The sequence below is a fragment of the Zosterops lateralis genome, assembly GCF_965231275.1.
Source record: "Zosterops lateralis genome assembly, chromosome: Z".
NCBI classification, from domain to species: Eukaryota; Metazoa; Chordata; class Aves; order Passeriformes; family Zosteropidae; genus Zosterops; species Zosterops lateralis.
Genome location: NC_139800.1, coordinates 77601795 through 77616772, shown reverse-complemented (window position 1 = coordinate 77616772; position 14978 = coordinate 77601795). Strand labels below are relative to the sequence as shown.

General features: G+C 46.3%; 1 protein-coding gene across 1 annotated transcript in view; it reads right to left on the bottom strand.

Moving 5' to 3' along the window:
- Positions 1–1419, bottom strand: part of IL1RAPL2 (interleukin 1 receptor accessory protein like 2) — a gene marked incomplete at its 3' end in the record, with an annotated part of 360377 nt that extends 358958 nt beyond the window's left edge. Inside the window, exon 1 of the mRNA XM_083883782.1 lies at positions 1314–1419. The remainder of the gene's footprint in view (positions 1–1313) is intronic.
- Between the last annotated feature and the right edge of the window lie 13559 nt (positions 1420–14978).

The window sequence follows — 14978 nt, the reverse complement described above, 5'->3', positions numbered from 1 at the left end:
GAGTTCAATCCCACTTCCCTGCAAGCAGGGGCTGATTTTGCCATTTGACAAAACTTTCCCCTCACAGGCACTGAGCAACATTTCCCTGAGGAGACGCTTACTCTGATGCTGCAAACTCCAAGCAGGTGTGAGTAGGAGCTCACAGCTGTAACAAGGATGTAATACTCCACTGGACATGCCTCATAAGAGGGGAACCAAGTTCACACCATTCCCAGAAGACTGAAGGCATCTTACTCAATAAGGACACAGAAATACCAGTTACAGCCAACTTGTCTAAAATCACTAAGAAGAGGGGAAGAGAGACACAGAATAAAGTGCTTGTTGACAAAGGTGAAAAAATCACTAGTCCAAGCTTTGTTGTGACCTGCCAGGTTGTATTTGAACCCAGGGAAGTAAAGGGAGGTTGCTGCTTAGCAGAGGGAGAAGTGTAGGAGAAGCAAGGTGCAACTTAATTCTTCATCACTGCACTGCCAAAAAGATCTTTCCTTCCCTCTTCACCCCATTTGTGCTACAGGTCTGACTTTGGGCAACTGTCACAGTGTCCTGTAAGCACCCAAAACTACAAGGGGACCAGGCTGCAATGCAGCACAAATTTTGTTCTTCTAATGAAAACCACCCTGACTCCCATATCCTGCCTAACACCCTTCATGTCTTTTGAAAACTTTATTTCTTCCATCCAAATCCTCCGAAAACAGAGCTTGGGAAACTGCTCTGTTCCCATTTCCTTTATGTACTGCCTGCTGTCTTTCCAGCACCCACTTCAGCTTGTATGGCTTCTTGGACTCAAAGGAACTTCAAGTGACAAGGTTAGAAGGAGGCAGTTAGAAATTAGAAGAAAATCAGAGCATTAATATTTTGAACAAAATCTAGGACAGAGATTCCCAAGTTCATGCTTTAAATATAATTTCTCTTTGCTCTAATTTGTACCACAAGCTTTGTTTATGCACTGCTCCTTTTCAAAAGAAAAGAAGAAAAGAAAAGCAGTGCATGTGCACTCAGGCACAGGTCTGTGCACAGGCTGAGATTTGCTGACACACCATGAGGCTCTGTAGGTTCTGGTTTCTCCACAGAAGCTGTAATGCAGAAGGCACTCATTAAAAACAGCGACCCACCTCTTTAGTGATTTCCAATTGTCAGGTTTTGTTGCTCAGATATCTCACAGAAATAAATTACCGTTTTCACCCCATACACAAAGGGTGAAATGGCAACAGTAATTCTTTCATTGTCTTTACAGTAGGCTAGTCCTGTTCCTTTATTTTCAAACCATTTCCCCACCCCACTTTTTAAGCCTTTAAATTTTAATATGAACTCACTCTCGGGTCTTCTCTTTTGCCAACATACCACATTAAGCTGTTTATTACTAAAAGATTTTCAGCCTATATAGTATGTTGGTGGGAAGCAATCCACAATGGGCACCAGTTCCTTTTTGCTGATACCTGAAACATAAAGAAAAAAATACTCAAGATCAGAGATAAAATACTCAAGATCAGAGATGCATGCTAGCTCAAATAATGTCTCTTCAGCTCTACTTGATATGGGTCATGCAGCGTTCTTCGCTCTGCTGCTCAATGAGCATCAAAGAATATTTCATTTTGCCTAGTTCATTGTGCATCTTCACCATCATAACCAGCCACTTAAGTTGTCTAAATATACAAGGAGCATTAATTCTACAAGGCAGTGTGCATTCAGCATTTGTCTTGCAGGATTTGTCTCCACTGGACTCAGGTCCTTAACTAAACTCGCATCTGTCTAATTCTCCCTGTTCTGCTGAAATTTAAAGAGAAATTTAAAAATGAGTGTGTCCTAGGGTGATTTTATGATGATACTTTATTCCCTAATCTTCTGCTTTATGCCTAGAAATGTCTGCTGTATCTGAAAGATGAACCAGGCTGCAGGGCCAGAGCCTGGGAATTCTGTGGCTCTGTTCACACTCTCTATCCGGTGACATGACAGCATGGCCCAGGGACCCTACATTGTTCATTTTGTCAGACTAGTTTGAAGCCAGAAGTTTGCTTCCTTTCCCTTCCTCTAGCCTGGAGGCTGCACCAGGAATCTTTTGGGCAGCTTTTTAGATTTGGTTGGGGTTTTTTTTTCCCTTGAACTGTTTTTGGTTTGGCTTGTTTTTATTTTCAGCCCATCCAGGGAGCTGGCAGGATCGCCCAGAACATGAGACCTTGGAGGAGCTGAACCAACACCAAGCAAGGCCACTAAAATCCACCAACTTTATCTGATGTGAGGAGGATACCCATGCCAGGCATCCAACAGGTTCCCAGCTGCTGTGAATTCTTTTCTCCTCCCTTCCCAGAGACAAAGAAGGGCAGCCACCATCTTTGCCTCTCAGCCATGTGGAGAGGTGGGGGTGAGGTGTAAGGTTCAAATTTTTTTCCTGTGCTTTGAAGGTATCTTGCATTGTTAATAAACAGTTTACTTTTTTCCTCTGTCATCCTCTGGTATCCATTTCTCTCATTGGCAGAAGGGAGTTATGGAAGCCCTTTCTCTTCAGAGGAAATGTTCATTCCAGAGCATTTTCTTCTAAGATTTGTCTTCGGAACCCAGACATGAGGGAAATATTGTGTGCCTGCTCAACACAGTGCTTGTGTTATCCAAATCGAAAGTAAACAGCAACCAAGAGACAACATCTAAACTGTCTGGGATTATTACTGGCTCAGCAGTGTATCACCTGCATGACAGTCATACAACAAGGAAAAAGCAAGGTCTCGTCCTGACAAAGCAAAGGGAACCCACAGCTAAATAGTGGCAAGGTTATAATACTTATCTCTAATGGCTCCCCTAAAGGCTGAATGTCTGGGTGCAAAAGAAAAGGAATAAAAACCTAAAACTCACAGATCTTCTGTGATGTAAAAGGAATAAACTCAAAATCTTGACAGTTATTTCAGAAGATACAAACAGTACCACCCCTTTGGTGTTAACACCCAGGTTTTGTTTGAAAATATTTTAATGCTTCCACTAAAAAGTTAAATATCTTCCAAATGGAACTATAGAAGATACCAAGTGTGGAATCTTAAAGTTTCAAAAATAATCTTATTGTGTAACACAGAAACAAAAAAATGGGTTTCAGTGCCAAGCGCAAAAGAAAAATAGTGTGGATGGCCAACACCCCATTAATTAACTTCCCCCATTAACATGTCTGGCTGCAGAGTGTAGAAGTGAATTTAGCTATGGTAAAGTGGCAGGCAGACTCAGCACTGAGCAAACTGCTGGCTTGCCCTGTAGAGAAAACCCTGCAAGCGTTAACACAAGAACATTTTCTTACAAGAATTTTCCAATCCAATAGCTGCCTAAAATAGTGCTCATTTATGGGGAAAAATATGCAGGAAATGGGAATCCCCTGAAATATTCTGAATATAGACAAAGATTACAATATCTACAGCATCAAAACATTAAAGAGAGTGATGAGCATACAACATACACACACATCTAAATTGCTGCTAAGAAAATTCAATAAAAACCTAAGCAGCCTATCTGAACGGAAGAACTAGGACTACTCAGTGCTGATTAGCAGATGGAGTTCTATCAGCTCACACCACACACTGACCTCGATTCCCTAAGCAACTCACACAGAATTCAAGTTCATTATATCTTCAAATCAGATTTTAAATCCCTGAATCGTGCTTGCTCCTCGTTACAGCAGTGCCTGCACTTGGAAACACAGAAAGCAACTGTAAGGAGCAATGAGAATGACAAAGGATTGGGAAAGTTAGCTACTGTTTTTTAAGCCTCATACCCAGCTGCACCATCAGTGATGCACTGATTCAGCACTACCCTGGACTCTAGAGAGAATTACTGTTCAGCCTTAACATTGCAATATTCTAACTATACATCCGAGGATAGATGAATATATATGTCCAGTACCATAGCTTTTAAGTTTGAGTAGCCCAGGCCTTCTACAGACATTCAAAATGAAATACATGTTGTGGGAGGAGGATTACAGCTGTACTGCAAGCCCTTATGGTTTATGAGGTCAACATAATGGATCGATTAATTTACAGCCTTTTTTTCCCCCCTAGAGTAGAAGCTATTAATATTCTACATATATTTACTCCTGCAGATTGTGGTTTAATCAATACAGTTCTTCAGGCAACATGAAGTACTGTAGGAAATGTAAAGACTCTCAGAGCCAGAGTTTAGGTTTACAGAGTGAGGCTTAGCCTCTCACCACCTTGCAGAAGTACTTAAAAGCTTACAGAAAAGCCCACTGAGGGAGCGAAGAAAATGTGAAGACAATCCACACTCAGAAAGCTAAACATGTACCCTAGCACTAAGGAAAGGGGAGAGATTTTAAGAATCACCTTGAGTCAGCCTAAGTCCTAGAATAGATGCAGTTACAGCAGGAAGTTCCCAATGCAGAGCAAGGTGCAGCAGTAATCACAGCCATCTGAGGGGAGAGAGGAGCCACAGCCATGGGTGACCACATATGCTTCTCAAAGCTGACAAGGTTACTGGGAACTGTCCCAGGATGGCAAATTTCTTCAGAGACTGCTCTCAGATCCAGCCCAGCCAGCCTGCCCTGGGCTGTGGAGAAGCCCCACACAGGAAAAAAGGACTCTGATTCCTGCTTTTCAGATCTCTTGAGTGGAAAAAAAAAAAAAAACACTACACTGCTGCTGAGACCTCTTAGGCTTCAGAGTCCCTGATAAACCCCATAAATTCCAGAAAAACCATGGGTGCACATGACTCCAGCTATTCAGCTGCTGACACCAAGAACAAACACTACTGCTCAGGTCATGGCCAGTTTCTCCAGAGTGCTTTAGACAGCCCTGCCAGCGATCACAGGTCCTCTCTACAGAGCCTCAACTACAAAAGGAGAAGACATTTCAGATTAAAAGAGATGACAAAAGACCATTCTCACCCACACCAATTTCACTCACTGCTCTCTGCTCTTATATCAATAAGCAACTTTGTCCACTTCGCAGCTGCCTAAGCAGGGGCATTATTAAGCCGAAAGATTAGATGCTTTGCTTCTTTCATACCCATTCTAACCCTGCTGCCCAAGCAGCTTTTGCAGAAAAGCTATTAAAAATGGAGAGAGACAGTTCAAAGGGAGGTCTCAATCTTGAAAGACAGCATATCCCTGCTGTTTCCCCCCATATCACTCCTCTTGCTCCCCTTGTGCTCCTCAAGGCTCGTTACGAAGGTGCTCAGCACAAACAGAACTAGATTTTAGACTGGGCTGCCATCTGCATGCTGAAATGTTCCCTGCTCTCACAGAGCCTTTAAAACAGGCCCCTTTCCATGACCACACAGCAAAGAGACTACAGCTGTAACTGTCAGCTGCATTGACATTATCCCTGCTCTTACATACACTTACAGCTCTGCAATATTAACAAAACAACAATATTTGCCCTATTCATGGCAAACCTGGTACAAATCTCCTTCTGCACATTAATGAAACAGGCTCTGTGAGAATGCAGTCCTGCATGTGATGTGCTTAGAAATTCATTTCTTGATCTCATCCATGGCCACACGCTTTCCTAACTAATGCATAATGCTCAAAGAAGACAGAATTAACAGAAAAAGATGACATGCCAGCTGTCAGGCTCCTTATAAAACACTCGTCTACAGTTTTCCACTTAGAAAACAGTCCCAGAGAAGCCAGACATGGCACTTGGCTGTCAGAAGAGGCAAGTTGCTTTCACTGAACTCGGCATCATCTCTGTTCCTTAAAGTGATAAACAGATTCTTGATGGGGATTTTTTTTCCCCCTTACATAACCAGAGACTGGACTTTACACATGTGTATTGCCAGATTTGTCTGAGTGAAAATAAGAATATAATTAAGTAAGCAAAGAAACAACATCCCCCCAGAATTTGAGAACCACAAGAAACTGCTTATAAAATACTACTTTGGCACATTTTTGAAATATTGAGTTTTGTTCTGATGCAGCCAAAATAAAAGTAAAATACATATTTTATGTGTCCTGAAATTGCTCTGTCAAATAGACATCCTTGTTAATTAACTGTTACATAAAACAAAGAAAAGCAGGATAGAAGGAACTCTCTGTAGTGCGTTTGGGGTAGAAAGGATTAGCCAAACCCCTACAGAAGTTTCTAATACACAGTCTCTCTATCTCACATGCTTTGTTACTGAATATAACACACCCCTCAGTTCTCCACCAGCTCCAAGAGGGTTTACCTGGATCTAGTACAAGAAGCTAGAGGAAACCCTCACCATCAAAGCTAGCAAAAATATTTCCCTTCTTCTCAGCAAGGGCAAGATCTTTTCTCTCTGTTTTCTTTTCAAGGCTGTTTAAAGAAAGATTTATTTTTAGTTGGACATCCTGAAAAGCAAATTGCCTCTTAAAGTGCCTCTTTATTTTGTGATACACTTTAAATGTTCACTTTCCCTTCCAGCACTAAAAGAGCTCCTGATAAATAGCTCAGACTCTCATTGTTTGAGGAAGGCTTAGAAATGAAGAGCAGACACAGTTTCCCATATAGCTCTTTAAGGCTGTTTAACAATTGTTCACAATTTAGCATCCCTTGATATTTTCAGCTTGAGCCTCAGTTTGAAGTGAGATTACTCAGAGCCTGAATGTTTCAGGGAGCAGGAAAAGTCCATGCACTATAAATGCTTTATTTGTACTTCTCACAGTGAGTACAACTTCTCAGCCTTTTCCCTCAGACACACGGGTCAAGGCCACCAGCCCCAGACATCCCTGGCAGCTTCCCACCTCATCCAGCAGGGATGACTAGCTGCACATGCCGCTTGGAACTATTCCTCTGCTTCTGGTCCCACAAGGGCATCACAACCCATGGCACAGAGAGTTTTGAACAGCCTCTCCCTTCCAAATGCTACATAGAAGACACTGTTCTTCATAGCTTTAATTACAGTAACATGTATTCTTCTCTCCCCAGGAAACAGCTGAGAACGGTCATGGAAAAAAAATTACTCTGCCTATGCAAACCAACCAAATCCCCTTATGGAAACATCCCATCCAGATATCCCGGATGCTCCTGTCCTCTCCAAGCAGGCAGAGCATCCCAAGGGGTACAAAGCCTCACATGCTGTCCCCATTCCCTCCTCCTTGCTCTCCAGCAGCTTGTCTGCATCTCTGCTGAGTTCCTCACAAACACACTGCCTCCAGCAGCTGCCTGACACCTCCAGACAAACCCACTCCTAAACCCTCCATGGCTCAAGCTTATCCCAGAGTGGCACAGCACAACACCCACAAGATCCTGAGATCAGTAAGTGTGCTCCTACCTGCCTCCACTTCCACACTCCTCTGCAGCCCCATCCAGGCTTAAGGCTGCCAAGTCCAGCTTCTTCTGAGGCCCAAGCCTCCAGCCTCCATCAAATCAGGAATCTTCCTCCTCCTTCTCCCACACCACCAATCCCTGCCTGATCAGAAGTGATCTGTGACACAAGAACAGCCCTTCTGCTGAGCTCATCTTCACCACACCAGCCTATGAATACCTCCTGACCCTTTCAGGCTCTTTTTTGATCTGACTTCTGTTTGGAGAGTGGTCAGTCCCCCCTTCCCCTCCTTCTCGCTAGTTCCCAACAGCTTCAAAGTGCAGCCACCAGACTGGCAGCTCTGAAAATTAAAAGGCTTTCCATTGCTCTGCGAGACACAGAGCAGTTCAGACAACACTGCCTGATGCCATTCCTGCACTGAGGCTTCAGCAATCCTGTGGCATCCACTAAAATTGACTCCTGCCAGCTAAGTACATTAATGTGGCACACCTGGCCTTCCATCCTACCTCTTGTGCAAGCAAATCTTCCTCTCTTTTCCCTCCCTCCCCATTTAACAGCAATCACCAAACAAGTTGAAGACAAACCTCCTATGAGTTTCCAGGTACTGTGAAAGGAAAAAGGTGCTCTGCAGAGAACTCCTAAGCTTTACAAACGGAATAATCAAAGATTCATCTCCTTCTCCTGTGCTCACCTGCAGCCCAAGTAGGTGTGTGAGTATGAAGAAGTCCTGCTGTCAGCTAACAACCCTGAATGTTCCCAGCTGACCACTCCTCCCCAACACCCAGGAGCAGGCAAGAAGTGCACGCACACCCACGCCCACAGGGTATGAGCTGTCTACCCTTGGTCACCAGCTAGAAAGCTTTGGTTCAGGAGAGGAAGGTCTCCCCTCGCAGACTCGGATCTGGAGCACGCTGGAGGTGCAAGCTGCTGCCTAGCAACACAAGCACTCTGCAGGGAGGTCGGCCCGAGCCCCCGTCCTCCCACTGCAAGAGGTCTCCTGTGCCCAGAGAAATACCCTCAGAAGGATGCGACCCTTAGTAATTTCTCAGGAAGTGATCCTGCACGCCGCCAGCTACAACCCCTGATGAATTGCTCCTGAAGACCACTGCCTGTGCCAGAACTCTCCACTTCTCACGCTCACTGCACACGCATTACACCCCACTGCCTTAGGGAGCCCAGAATCCCAAACCCCTTCGTGTCCCACTGTCTCCTCTGCAGTCACTCCACTGCACAGCAAGTGCTCTCAGCGCTATCAGTCTCGCTATCAGCTTCCCACCCCAGACTTACCTCCTGCCTCGGGTCTGACACCAGCAAAGCTTTTCAGATACCATGTCCCCACCAAGGCTGGCCCACTCCTGCCTCCGGAGGGAACCTCCTTCCCATGCGATGCACAGAAGCGGGGCAGGCATCCACCTGCTCTTACACCACAGAAAGCCAGGCAGCTGCAGAGGTTTAGTCTCGATGAGCATCAACGTCCCCTTTTTGTCACGGACAGGGCGAATGAGAGCCCGACTCGTGCGTGAATGCAACATCCACACACACTCACACAGCACCCGGGCACCGTGAAATTGCCCTTCCCGAGCCCACAGCAGCTCACCTCGCCTGCCCCCACCACTAAAATTCCCTGAAAAACCCCAAATCTACCTGCGCTCTGCCAGTGATATTGTGATATCCACAAACCCTACACAGACGCCAAAAATATGTTGTTGTTTTTGAAATAATCAGGATAAAAACAAGAGGGTATATACACTACAAAGTGCTATTGTGGCTCCTGCCACAAAAGGCTTTCCCTCACGGTGCAAACCCAAGTTTGGGTGTTAACCCAACAGGCACAAGAATTGCCAAAAGTACACAGACCTCATCACAACTTTGAGAAACTGCAGCTTACAGCATTTTCCACCAGAGAAACTTTTGATTCTTCGACTCCTAGCAGAGACAGCAGTTCCAGGCTCTCTGAAAACAGCTGCTGAATCCAAAAGCCACTTCAGAAACGTTCGGTGCCCTCCCGCAGATCTCCAGGAGACTCCAGAGGAAACCAGAGCAGCTTTAATTGTCACGGAACTTTTGGAGGCAAACAGAGGTCTCAAGTCCGACTGTCCAACAGCCACCAGGGTAACTCAGAGCAGCCAAAACCTCCAAAGCCACCGGCACCGCTCCAGCGGGCTCCACGCACCGCGCCGCAACATCCCAAAGAGGCAACCCATCTAGCGCTTTTATTTTAAATCCCCGGCGGTAACACTTTTCCCGGGAAGCCCCACACGCGTTGGCGAGGCTGGGGCACCCCCAGTACCAACCGAGACCCCCCTGTTCGGGACGGAAAACATTCCAACAGCAGCAACGCTCGATCCGGGGAGCGGCGGAGCAGCCGCGCCGCTATGGAGGGATCCGGCCCCTATGGAGCATCCACCGGGACGGAGAGCTGGAGCTGCGGCGGTCCCTGCCTGAATTCCCTCGGGAGAGCAGCGGGATCCGGGGGTCCCCGCAGCTGCGGGAGGGATGAACCAGGAGCCGCAGAGCTCAGCCCCGTCCCGCCCGCGGCCGCACGAGGAAAGGACGAAGTTTTCTGTTTCCGAGGGAATTTTTTACCCTTCTTTAATTAAAAAAAAAAAAAGGGGGGGGAGGTGGGGGGGAACTGGGGGGAAGCGGCGCGCTCAGGACTCACCTCGGCAGCAGCTCCCCTCTTAGGGCTCCATGCCGGCGGGCTGCGGGCATCCCCCGCCGCGCAGGCAGCGGGAGAGCGGCGGGCGGTCCCGGCCCGTGTCCGGCGCGGGGTCCGTGTCCCGGAGCGGCCGCCGGGCCGGGCGGTCCCGGGTTCGAGACCCGGGTCGGGCGCGGGGCGCGGAGCGGGGCCGGGACCCACCGCCCCGCGCGCCAGGTGCGCCCGCCCGTCCGCCCGCCCGCGCCGCCGGGACTGCGGCTCCCCCTGCCGGCCGCGCCTCCGCACTGCAGCCCCGGCCCGCCCGGCACCGCCGCCGCCCCGGGACCGCCCCGCGGGAAAAACGGCCCCCGGAGCCCCGCCGGGAGCGCGCCCCGCCGGGAACGGGCTGCCAGGGGACCCCTGCGGCCCCGCACGTGGCTCCGGTCGCGGCAGAGTATGCGGCCAAAATAAGGAGGGAGGGATGGATGGATGGATGGATGGATGGATGGATGGATGGATGGATGGATGGATGGATGGATGGATGGATGGATGGATGGATGGGTCGGTGCCTTACCGGGGGATCTGGCGCGGGTCGGAACGGGCGGCACTGAACAGCCCCGTGCCAGGGGTAGCGCACGGTGCCAGCGCACACCGGAGCCGGGGATGCGGCGCCCCGGGGGTCGCAGGCGAACGGTGACACTTCGGGAGCATCACCCGGGGCCCTTCTGTGCTGCCCCTGCCCCTGCCCCGGGATGTGCTGCCCGCACAACTGGCAGCGGACAGAGGGACAGCTGGCCCCAGGGGTTACAGCATCTGTGCTGAACGAAAAAGCCACTTTCAAACTCGCTGCGCATTTTCACACCCCCCTTCGCATCAGTTTAACCAGATTGCCTCGAACTGGACCAGGCTAAGTTTCTCCTTGCCTAATTCTACTTCTGTCGTGGCACATCCATGTTTTTCCACAGAATGCTAGTGTTATTTTTAGTTTCCCTGTGCTGCTTTTTAATTCACTTTTAAATATCTTAGAATAGCTCCATGCAGACTATAATCTGCATTTTGCTCAGATTCACGGGAGGACACTGGGTTTTGTCACGCAACTGAGATACAGGCAGGAAAAGTCATGGGACACATTTCTGTAAGTGCACTTTAGGACTTTACAGTGCCACTGCTTGGCCTGAGTGGTGCTGTGTCACAGGGTGTGCCACTGTCACTCTTGCATGTGAGCACTGAGAAGCTGCAAACACTGAGCAACACAGCAGTGAGAAGCTCAAAACCTAAACACCAGCCAGCCACAGGAAAGCATCTTCCTCAAGAGACCCATGAAATCAGCATCCCCTCAGCATCCTTCCCTAAAGCCAGAGCAGATGAGAAAATCCACATCCTGCTTGGTGGCACACTGCTCACCTCAGCTGTGCATCAGCATCTTTGCAATTATTGTTGTCAAAGTCAAGAAAACACTCAGCTCTGCTTTTGGGTCTTTATCACATATGCAGAGCTGACACTCTGAAACATTGACCTGTTACCTACAGACAAAGCAAATCTGAACTAGATACCATACAAGGACAAAAAATAGCAGCATTTTTAGGCATTTCTCTGAGTATAACCATCCTTTAAGACCTCTGTAGGCCCAAGAAGATGATGTTCAGCCATGCTGACCTGCAAGGCCAAGAACAACCAAACATGGTAACTTTTCCCAGTCCTGGACGTGGGAGGACTCAGGAACACTCAAGATATTCTTACATACAGTAAATGAGCAAAATTATTGTAGAGCAGGAACGTGACAAAGATCAATAAACATTTTACTGCCTGTATAATTCTTTTAACTAATTTAAAGGGATAAAATGTTGCCAGGAGACTTCACTTCTCCAGGTATAACGTGGACTTCACCAAGATACTGATAACTTTGCTGCAATTCATAATCTCTGATACTTCAGCTACTTTTTCACTTCTCCTGGCATGATTACAGTGTAAGAGTGCTATTTTTTAAATTATTTATCATGTCACTTACTAAAGTCACTTTTTAGCTGAATTAAAAGATTTAAAGCCTAGAAATAAAACATCCCATGAACTTTGTAATATACAGTTAGGTGAAGCTGTAATTAACAATGTTTTGGAATTATAGTTGAACTTTAAATGCACAGATAAAGTGGTATCACTAGACATTTTTCAGCATTTTATACCAAGTCAATTAATTAATTAATTACTATGGTCTCTATGTGAATGTATGTATTATTCATTTAAAAATATGGGAACATATCACTGACCAATAATTTATTTTTAAAAGTAACTTGTTTCCCCCTATTCTGATGTTTTCTCAGCCTGTTGTGGAAAATAATCCATTTTGCAGACAAGAATAGTATGCTATATAGCTGTCACTCTTTAGGTAAAAAAGCAAAGGGGAATGTGGTATTTATGGAGTTGAATACAGAGCAGGAGATCAGCCTTCAGAGGAACTGTAGGAACAGCCTGCCAAGCACCAAGCCTTACACTGTTTCTGATGTACCACTGAAGAAATAAAGAGACCTGCTTTGGCCTTTGTTTCTGACCTCTTTTTTTGTTGTTGTTTTTTTCATGTCTGGTAAAGCAGGTCAGGGACCCCAGCTACGACCTCCCAGGTGCACTGTGTTGTAGACACACTGAAAGAAGAGAAAGTTGACCTTGATAAAAATGGGAGAGAGAAAAATTATTCCCACTGTCGAATCTGTCCATACTAGCAAGGGCTGACCAAAAAGACCAGTGAACTTAAGCAATGCCAAGCAGTAAATCCATGAAGAGCCAGGAACCAAATGTATCATTTCAAACCCCATTTTGTTCTCCAACCCTTGATTTACTAAATTTCTCTGGTTTTTCTGCCAACCAAATTATTTCATGATGGGGTATTCTAGGGCTTTAACTCAGTATCAGAGAATTCAGTGAAAATGATTGTTTTTCACTGATTTCTGTTAGCTTTGAAAGAGTCAGGTAGATTTTCTCAATCAGTTTTAATCAATCTATGTGTGGACTCACCAACATCCATTACAATTAAATTGCAGCCAAACATCCTCATCTGACAGCCACCAGCTGAGGCTGCTCTCCCAGCTGCTCTTTTCTCACCTCCCAAGGACTGATGGATCTTTTGCTTTAATGTGTTGCACTCTGTTCCTCTTCAGTCAAATAGGAATGGCTTGGTTTGACTTTCCACAGCAGAAATTAAAGAGCTTCCACATGAGCAGCTTGGTGGGGTGGAGGGAGCAGCCTCCAGGAGGAAGAAGGTAGTTTAGGGGACATGAGTTGCCTTATGAACCCTACCACTAACACAGCCACTTCCACAAGACACCATCCTCTATGGTTTGATCAGGAGAGCCCCAGCCTTGCCATGAACCTCTGCTTCTGAGTCTACATAATTCTCACACCTTTCTTGTCTAAATGGGAAGATGACAGGATGAGAGGATTTACAACTGTGTAAAGTCACATTTATTGACTTTATGTCTAGCCTTTCGTATCTAGCACGACAGATTGAGGTTTGATCTTTGGGAAATATGGCCACACATGAAAAGTGTGTGTGTGTGTGCTCCTGCTCAGAAGACACCCTGTGAACATCACCATAAGCAAGAGGAAATAAGGCTGAAAGCCAAGTTCATCTCTGGAAACACCATCAACCCTTCCCAGCCATTAATTTCAGCAGTGATGCAAAGCTGATAGATAACCCCGTTGTGCAGGTGGGCACAACATCCAGCCTGCCTCAGCCCAGGTGAAAGCTGCAGGGCTCCAGGACATCACCCAGGCTGCCTCCACCACCTCCAGCCCCTCTGTGTCCTCCTGCCCAGGGCCCTGTGCTCTGCCAGCAGCACCCACATCCCTGGAGCAGGGAGAGGTGGAAGTGCTGAGCCACGAGGAGGGGAGATGCTGATGCTGCAGCAGCAGAGCACGGAAGGGAGCTCATCACAGAGGGACTTGGCAGGGCTGTGTTTACATGGGCCAAAAGCCAAAGCAAAGAGTGCCTGTTGTGAAGGGAATAAGGAGGACATCCACAGCTGGATAGCACTGGATGAGGGATTAGCTACAGGAAGGAATAAACTGACAAGGAAAGAATCCTGCCTGGCTGGTAGCAGCCATGATTCTGATCACCACTTTTCAGGAGACTAACACAGAGCTGAGTAGTAACATATTTCCCATTCAGCTCTGCAAAGAGGGATTATTAATAGAGTGCCAATTCCCTTCAGTTGGAGGGACTCGCACAATAATGTCACTGCTGTTGACTGAAGTTGCACACACAGAGTATAAAGCAGCAGTAAATGCCAAGATTTCAAAATTCATTTTGCATCTGACATTCTCCTGGGTTATTTCAAGTGAAAGATAAATGCAATATCTTCCTAGCAGTAATCTTATTTGATACCAACAACATACACAAGTAGTTAAGTTTGGAATAGGGTAACTTTCTCACTTTTATGCTTGAAAGCTGAAGATAAAATTATTAAGCATTTTGCATGTACAGAGTGTAAGAAGAGTAACTGTTCTGCATAGGTATATAGATGGGAAAATAAAAATTTCCTTCCCCAGAGAATAACACGACAGCTTTAAAGCACAGGCAACATCTTCCTGCAGTAGGCATTATATTTCTGTAGAAGAATAAAAAGATATAACATACTGACTATATACCTGTTTCTCTTGACTGGCCAACAGCAGAAAGGGAATCACTGTTTGGGATTAATTAAAATCAGACACAAATCCTAACTTTGCTTTAATCAAACAGCATGCTAGGGAAACTACACAAATGGGGAGCCCTCTTTCATGTGCAGAATATATTGTGGAGCAGAAATGTAAAATCCACTAATAGATAGTGGAAATGTGCTTCTATTTGCCATTGGGAAATTGTCAGGCAAGACTAAGACAAATGCTGCCTTTGCCTGTTTATTTCGCGTTTTGGTGGGAGAACCAATAATCAGCTAAAAAACCATGGGGAGGAGTAAAAATAATAAGCACAGGCAAACTCTTGTGCTGGTGATTTCTGTCCTCTGGGGTTGGATGCAGATACACAATCAATTCAGCAGCTCTGAGACTTTTGGGGAATAGCAACAACATCCTGAAGCACATCAGCACCTAGTAATATAAAAGTCCTCCATCACCTCCTTGTTTCTCCTCCTTT